Source organism: Acipenser ruthenus, chromosome 24, assembly GCF_902713425.1.
Source record: "Acipenser ruthenus chromosome 24, fAciRut3.2 maternal haplotype, whole genome shotgun sequence".
Lineage (NCBI taxonomy): Eukaryota > Metazoa > Chordata > Actinopteri > Acipenseriformes > Acipenseridae > Acipenser > Acipenser ruthenus.
The window spans coordinates 14,975,481-14,983,543 of NC_081212.1; positions in this window are offsets into that span (position 1 = coordinate 14,975,481).

Sequence of the window (8,063 nt, forward strand, 5' to 3'; positions counted from 1 at the left end):
TTACTAAATACCCTGGTGTCTCTAATAGCGTACCAGCTTCAACATACCTAGCTAACTATGCCCGCGAACTCCGGGCTCCCTCACTAAATAGCCCCTTCTTTTCCTGCCTGCTTGGGGGTCACCCTCCTATCCTCCTAAATGACAACCTGCCAAAACACCCATGTTCTGCTCCGAAACTGCCACAGAGACACATACTGGTGTATCTCTATACAACCCCCCTAGCCAACAGACTATCCCAAACCCAGCTTCCCTCATTACCCATATGGAACGATAGCTTGTAATAATGTGATTAATTTACTGAAAATGCTGAATGACTGGATGCATCACGATCCTATTCTCTATTTTATCCCAAAAATATTTTCCTGAGTGGTGAGTACCAAGACTGGTACAATATTCAATGCAGAGTTGTCCTTGGTAACAAACTCCCCATCCCCAGTGCTGCTTCCCTAGAAAAAGGAGAACATTTTAGGATTCCATTCTACTTGTGAGATCTCTCGTTCATTAAAATAGTTAACATATTTATAAAGAGGAGATGATTATCTATTCAGAGATACCAGGGTATTTAGTAAGTAAGGGGCCTGAATGAGGGAAAAATGGGCAATACAATCCCCAGCCCTAGTCTTGCTGTAAATCATTTGTTGGTGCCATTTGTGGCGGTACTATATTCAGCTGCTGATGTGGTGAGACGTGTATAAGCACAGCATTAGTGGACTTGATAAACCAAGCAATGCAATGTGCGTGCCAGCCTCTCCTCCAGCCCTCTCGTCTACCAGCCTGCTAACCAGGCAGGGGGTCACTGCTCTCCCAGCAGCACCAGCTGACACCCGCACTGGAATCATACTAGCCCGGTCTCTGATACTTCACTTTCTGGGAGAACATTTACTACTTGAGGTTAAAGAAAGTTTCCATGTCTCCCATTCCTTGAGACCTACAGATTTAGGTAAGATTTGTGGAATTATTGTTAGCAACCATCACTTTAAGAAACTCTCATGTGGTTTGAAAAACCGATATCATTTAAACGTTGCGGTAATTTATAAACCCACGCTAGAATTATTAGCTCTGTATTTTCTTGTAAAATGTTATTAATAAAACAAAATCACAATTTTTCCCATTGTATGCATTTTGTTTTGCTTCCTTGTACAATTAGGCCAGAGGTGGTTACATTTAAAATCTCCTGCTTCTGACCAAAAGGCTGATTGACAGTAGCAAGATTGTGGGACTGCAAGTATATATATATATATATATATATATATATATATATATATATATATATATATAGCTCTGGAAAAATTTAAGAGACCACTGCAAAATTATCAGTTTCTCTGGTTTTACTATTTATAGGTATGTGTTTGGGTAAAATGAACATTTTTGTTTTATTCTATAAACTACTAACAACATTTCTCCCAAATTCCAAATAAAAATATTGTCATTTAGAGCATTTATTTGCAGAAAATGACAAATGGTCAAAATAACAAAAAAGATGCAGTGTTGTCAGACCTCGAATAATGCAAAGAAAATAAGTTCATATTCATTTTTAAACAACACAATACTAATGTTTTAACTTAGGAAGAGTTCAGAAATCAATATTTGGTGGAATAACCCTGATTTTCAAGCACAGCTTTCATGCGTCTTGGCATGCTCTCAACCAGTCTTTCACATTGATGTTGGGTGACTTTATGCCACTCCTGGCGCAAAAATTCAAGCAGCTCGGCTTTGTTTGATGGTTTGTGACCATCCATCTTCCTCTTGATCACATTCCAGAGGTTTTCAATGGGGTTCAGGTCTGGAAATTGGGCTGGCCATAACAGGGTCTTGATCTGGTGGTCCTCCATCCACACCTTGATTGACCTGGCTGTGTGGCATGGAGTATTGTCCTGCTGGAAAAACCAATCCTCAGAGTTGGGGAACATTGTCAGAGCAGAAGGAAGCAAGCTTTCTTCCAGGACAACCTTGTACTTAAAAATAAACAGACAAATAACCAAAACGAACAGACACTAACTCACAGGGACGAGCACTAAACAAACAAGTACCGTGCTGATCCTCCAGCACCACATAAGAATTGCTGCTGCTTCTTCTTCTTATTATTATTACTAGCCGTACCTCCTAACTTTCTCCCGTTCCTTCACCCTGAACACACAACCCCGAGTGAGTAAAACATGCATCTATATATACTGTTGTGCCGGGATTCAATTACCAATTAATTATTCACTTGAATCCCAGCACGAGAACTAATTTGTGCAATCCTGTGCTCACATACTTTATCTGCATGTGAAGTAATTATGCATCCCCGTGCCTAAATACAACTATTTTAAATTACTCATGCTACACAGACCCATTTATATCCCATGCACCAATACCTATACACCAACATTAACACACCACACGCAACACAACACATAACACCCACTTGGGTGGGGCACACTGCCACAAGCACGTAAAGCGTATCCTTTTTAACCCTTTGCGGTCCTATGTCGGACCTGTTCCGACATTGCAATTATTCCTATCCGGTCCAATGTCGGACCCTGTCGGACATCATCAAATAAAACGCAAAAAACGGGTTTCTAGTCGTTTTTTCACCGGAAAGAGCCGAGAAAACCATTCAATGGCCGAGTGGGAGCGACAGGAGCCGAGACAAGGGCGTATCTCATGAATAGTCATACTTGCCCCTGGCATCAGATAGGGGCGGCCATAAGGAAACAAGCTGCCTGTTTCTGAATCAGCGCACAGAGAATAACATGGACATTTGCAGAGCTTTTTTGAGATGTTATAGTAATAAAATAATGACTTGGATCGCATTATTGAGGAGTTTGGTGATAAAACGAGTGATCAGGAGATGATCGATCGGTATGTACGACTATTATTATTATTATTATTTATTTCTTAGCATATGTGAAAGCTATAGCGAACGAAAGGGTGGGGCGGGGCTGGAGATGCCTAGTGAGTGCTTTGTTGAGATGCAGGGCCTTTTAAACCCGTTAGACTGTGGAAAAAAAATACTTTTAAACAGCGCGTCTAAAATTAACTGCGCGTGTGAAAATAAATTGGACCTGACGTGCCTGACACGCACTTAATAAATGGACTGCAAAGGGTTAAATGTGAAAAAGACCTTTCACCACTGCAGCTTCAGACTGGTCGTGCCAGGTAAATGCGTAGTGCAATAAAGACATTTGGAAATGCCCTTTGCAACTTGTTGATATGGTTAGTAATGTAGGCGGAGCTTGTGATGACGGCTTGGAGCTAAGTCCCTTAAGTGAGCGCCTCTGTACCCATTCATAAAACAGCTCTTCAATGAGGTCATCTGAATAGGATTCGATTACATTTTCAAGAGACTCCAACAGCAATACTGTCAAGGTCATCTGTTAAAAAACAAAAACGGTTGTTATTTTCTAAATATGCATCAATTCTTCTGTTGAAATGGCTGACAAGTGAGTCCACTATGAGGTAGAACGAGTCCACTGAACTTTTCTTCACCAATCAGCACAACAGTAAGTTCTTCACTATCATTAGCCATATGCTTTGGACGACGCTGCCGCTTTAACTGGAAGTTAGCTGTAGGACTTAAAGACTTCCCAGAATCGTGGTGTTTCTCCAAATTGTTCCGTTGTCTGCCACAAACTCGGACAGTGACTTCAGTAGTGCCACAGCTGTGCTTAGGTCCATTCTTTCAGACTGCAGACGTTTACTTGTTTCATTTATTCTTGTAAGGATTTTACTCCAAAATACTTTCATAAGTGCAGTCTGCAATTGATCCATGGTTTCAACAAATGGGTTTGCCTCTGCTCGTGTGTTGCTCTTCTGTAGAGTGTCTGCACAGAGAGCCTGTAGCGCAGATTTGTAGCTTTTGTAGTTGAACGATAAACTGCAAAGTTCATCCGCACGAGCTGACCACCTTGTGCTGCTTAATTTTCTGGTGATATCATGGGGCAAGTTCAGCATGGAAGAGGGGGTCTTGGTTTCAGTTCAACTCCTCCTACATGGCACAAGGCGGCCCCAGCTCAAAGAAGGAAGCTGGTAGTCAACGAGGTGCAAAAGCAGGAGGAGAGGATGAGGTGTATAAAGGCCATTTCCCAGGCCAAACAGGGAGAATGGATGAGATGGGAGAGTGTGGAACAACGCAAGATTGGCTGGCAAGACCTATGGTCAATGGAACAGAGCAGGATCAGTTTCCTCATCAGGTCAACATATGATGTTCTCCCATCACCACAGAACCTAAACCTCTGGGTAGGAGAGGATCCCTCATGTCCTTTGTGTTCATCACCTGCAACATTAAGGCACATTTTGACAGGATGTAAGGTGGCTCTTAGCCAAGGACGGTTTACTTGGCGCCATGACCAGGTGCTGCGATGTTTGGCCTTAGCATTGGAAGACAAGCGTAACATGACCAATAAGTTGCCACCTGTTCCATCAAAACATTACACACAAAAGACAACATTCCTCCGCCCAGGAGAGCAACCACCAAGAAAAGGTGTTAAAACCAATCCTCGCCCAGGACAACTGGAAGCTGCTAGAGACTGGAATATGCTGGCAGATGTTGGTCAACGGCTTATTTTTCCACCTGAGATTGCCACCACTAACCTTCGACCAGATATTGTCTTGTGGTCTGGATCAGCACGCCTTGTTCACCTGGTAGAGTTAACAGTGCCATGGGAGGACGCTGTAGATGAGGCGTATGAGAGGAAGAAACTGCGGTATGCTCAACTAGCCACTGAAGCGGAACAGCGAGGATGGAGAGTTCGGGTTTACCCAGTGGAAGTGGGTTGTCGAGGATTTGTGGCACACTCTACAACCCGGTTTCTCAGAGACGTCGGATTCAGTGGCCAAGAGTTGCGTCGCACAGTGAAGAACTTATCTGAAGCAGCAGAGAGGAGCAGCAACTGGCTGTGGTTGAGACGGAAAGATTCTGGCTGGGGACAGGTAAGTAAGCTGGGCTGAGTTGAGTGGGGGACGGAGGGGGGTGATGCTGGGACGCCAGAATCACCGTCGAGCCCTCTTGAGGTGTCGTGGGCTAGTCGACGAAACACTGAGGATGGAAGGTGCCCACTTGAAAACCCCAGAGATGTACCCTACTTAGCTCAATCCAGACGGTTGTCATGCTGATGCGCTGGGGAGGCCGCACTTTGGTTGATCCCCGGAGCCAGCATCGCAGCCGTTGTGTGTGCTGATGCGCCAGGGAGGCAAAATAAGCTGATCCCTGGAGCCAGCATTACACTTCAGCCATTAACACCAGACAGAAGGATATCTACATCATCATATGGAAGGAAACGTAAATGGATGGAGACGCATATGGATCACATTAGTTTACTGTAAAGCTACGTCTTAGTTGGTGCTTATCTTGGCGAGAGCCGAGTTCAAATCAGCATGAAGTTTTAACATCTACTCTCGTGTAATGGAAATCATGAAGATCTGGATACGTCCAGTGACTGCTGTGAATAGTGCAGCTGGCAACAAGGGAAAGACCTTGTGACAGCCTGGAGAGACAGCTGACAGGAGGAAAGAGACCCCATTGGGGCTGGTAAGGGTTAGCTACCCTTGTCGGCAGTATCCAGCTCTGTGTTTACAGGATGCTGGAGACACCCGCCCAAGGCTTCTAAGAAATTAAAGAGAAAAATACCCCTAGAGTCTGCGAGAGCGGGGGCGGAAGATGACTCAACGTTGGACAACACGGTTAACGACTTAGGAACGGAAACGGATATGAGTATGGAGAGTACTTCACAAAAGACTAGTTCAAGATCTGCAGTTAACAAAGACATAGAACTCCAGGTTTGTGTCTGCGGCTGGAGCAAGGCGACAACGGTCAGGGGTTTGAAGATTCATCAAGGGAGAATGAAATGCTTGAGGGAGAAGGGACAAGGGCCTCGCATTGATCAGTACTTCTTACGAAGTCAGTCAAGTCAGTCGAATGAAATCCAGCGACAGGAAGCAAACCACAGTTCGCAGGATATCAGCACCCCTGTCATAGATGTGAGGAGGACTTGCATGGACACAGTTAGTGATGAACCTAATGATCCTTGTGAACCCGGTCAGACAAACCAGCATAAGAGAGAAAAGAACCTCAACGGGCACAAGCCTGGAGTTAAATGGCCAAGAGCTTGTGAGAAAACTGCATGGGACACAGTAAACACAGATCTCTGCGTTGCATTGGAAAGATTAAGTGGAACAGTTGAAAAGAAGCTGGATAAATTTGGGGACATCATCTACGCATATGGAAGTGAGAGGTTTGGAGTTGAAAAAAGGAAGGAAAAAGTACAAACTATTCCTGGAAAGTCTAGACGGCAGCAGGAGATTGAACGCTTAGTTAGAGAAAGGAGACAGCTGAGGAACCAATGGAGAAGAGCAGAACAAAGTCAGAAGGAGGGACTCAATCTCTTACAAAGGGTCATAAAAGATAAGCTTGCAACATTGCGCAGAGCTGAGCGCCTACGGAAACGTTACAAAAAGAAGGAGCGTGCGAGAGCTAACTTTTATAAAGACCCATTCAAATTTGTAAAGAAGTTATTCACCAGTGAGAAGAATGGCACACTAAAAGCATCTAAGGTTGAGCTGGAGAGATATTTGGAGGAAACACATACAGATTCAAAAAGGCAGGAGCCTATGTCAATTCCGTCAGACATCCCACCTATCAATCCACCAGAATACCAAATGGAGGACTGTGCACCTAAGTGGAAAGAAATAGAGCAAGCTGTGAAAAAAGCAAGGGCTTCATCATCTCCAGGGCCTAATGGAGTTCCGTACAGAGTGTACAAGAGTGCTTCAGGAGTTCTACGAATTCTGTGGAAATTGATGAAAGTGGCATGGGAAAAACAGGTTGTACCAAGAGCATGGCGCCGAGCAGGTGGAGTCTTTATACCTAAAGAAAAAGATTCTACAAGCATCAGTCAGTTTCGTCCCATTTCCCTATTAAACGTAGAAGGCAAGATTTTCTTCAGCATTATTGCTCAGAGATTGTCAGCTTACCTATTAAAGAACTGCTTCATTGACACTTCAATACAAAAAGCGGGCATTCCAGGTTTCCCAGGTTGCTTAGAACACATCAATGTGATCTGGCAACAAATTCAATCAGCTAAAAAGGAGAGGAAGGAGCTCCATGTGACATTCCTGGATTTGGCTAATGCATATGGTTCAGTGCCACATGAACTACTTTGGGCAGCATTTGATTTTTTCAGTGTACCGATGACAATAACAAATTTAGTGAAAGCCTATTTTGGAGATTTGCAATTCAGTTTTTCAACTTCAGAATTCAGCACTACATGGCAATGCCTAGAGGTTGGAATAATGGCAGGATGCACCATTTCTCCACTGGCTTTTACCATGGCAATGGAAGTAATCATTAGGGCATCAAAATGGGTAGTAGGAGGAGAGCGCTTGGCTTCTGGAATGCGACTACCACCAATTCGAGCATACATGGATGACATGACAACCATGACTACAACAGTAGCCTGCACTAATCGATTATTGGGCAAATTAACCAATAACATTGAATGGGCACGAATGCAATTCAAGCCCACTAAATCAAGGAGCATCTCTGTAATTAAAGGCAAAGTAGTAGATAAAACATTCTTCATTAATGGTGAGGCAATACCAACAGTGTCTGAGAAGCCAGTGAAGAGTCTTGGGAGATGGTACGACGGGGATCTAAAGGACACAGTTCGTGTGGGAGAAGTTAGACAACAAGCAGTGGAAGGGTTGAAGAGCATAGACAGCTGCGCTCTACCAGGTAAACTAAAACTCTGGTGCTTTCAGTTTGGTCTACTGCCGAGGTTGCTGTGGCCACTGACTGTGTACGAGGTTTCTTTGACGACAGTAGAGAAGCTGGAAGCTTTAATCAGTTCATACATCAGGAAATGGTTGGGAGTTCCACGCTGCCTCAGCAGAGTGGGACTTTATGGTAAAGGAATACTGCAGCTACCAGTCTCTGCTCTAACCGAGGAGTTTAAGTGCGCCAAGGTCAGACTGGAAATGACATTAGTAGAGTCACGCGATAAATGCGTAAGGGAGGCAGCACCTGTGTTGAAAACTGGAAGAAAGTGGGCGGCAAAGAAAGCTGTGGAAGATGCAAAGGCTGC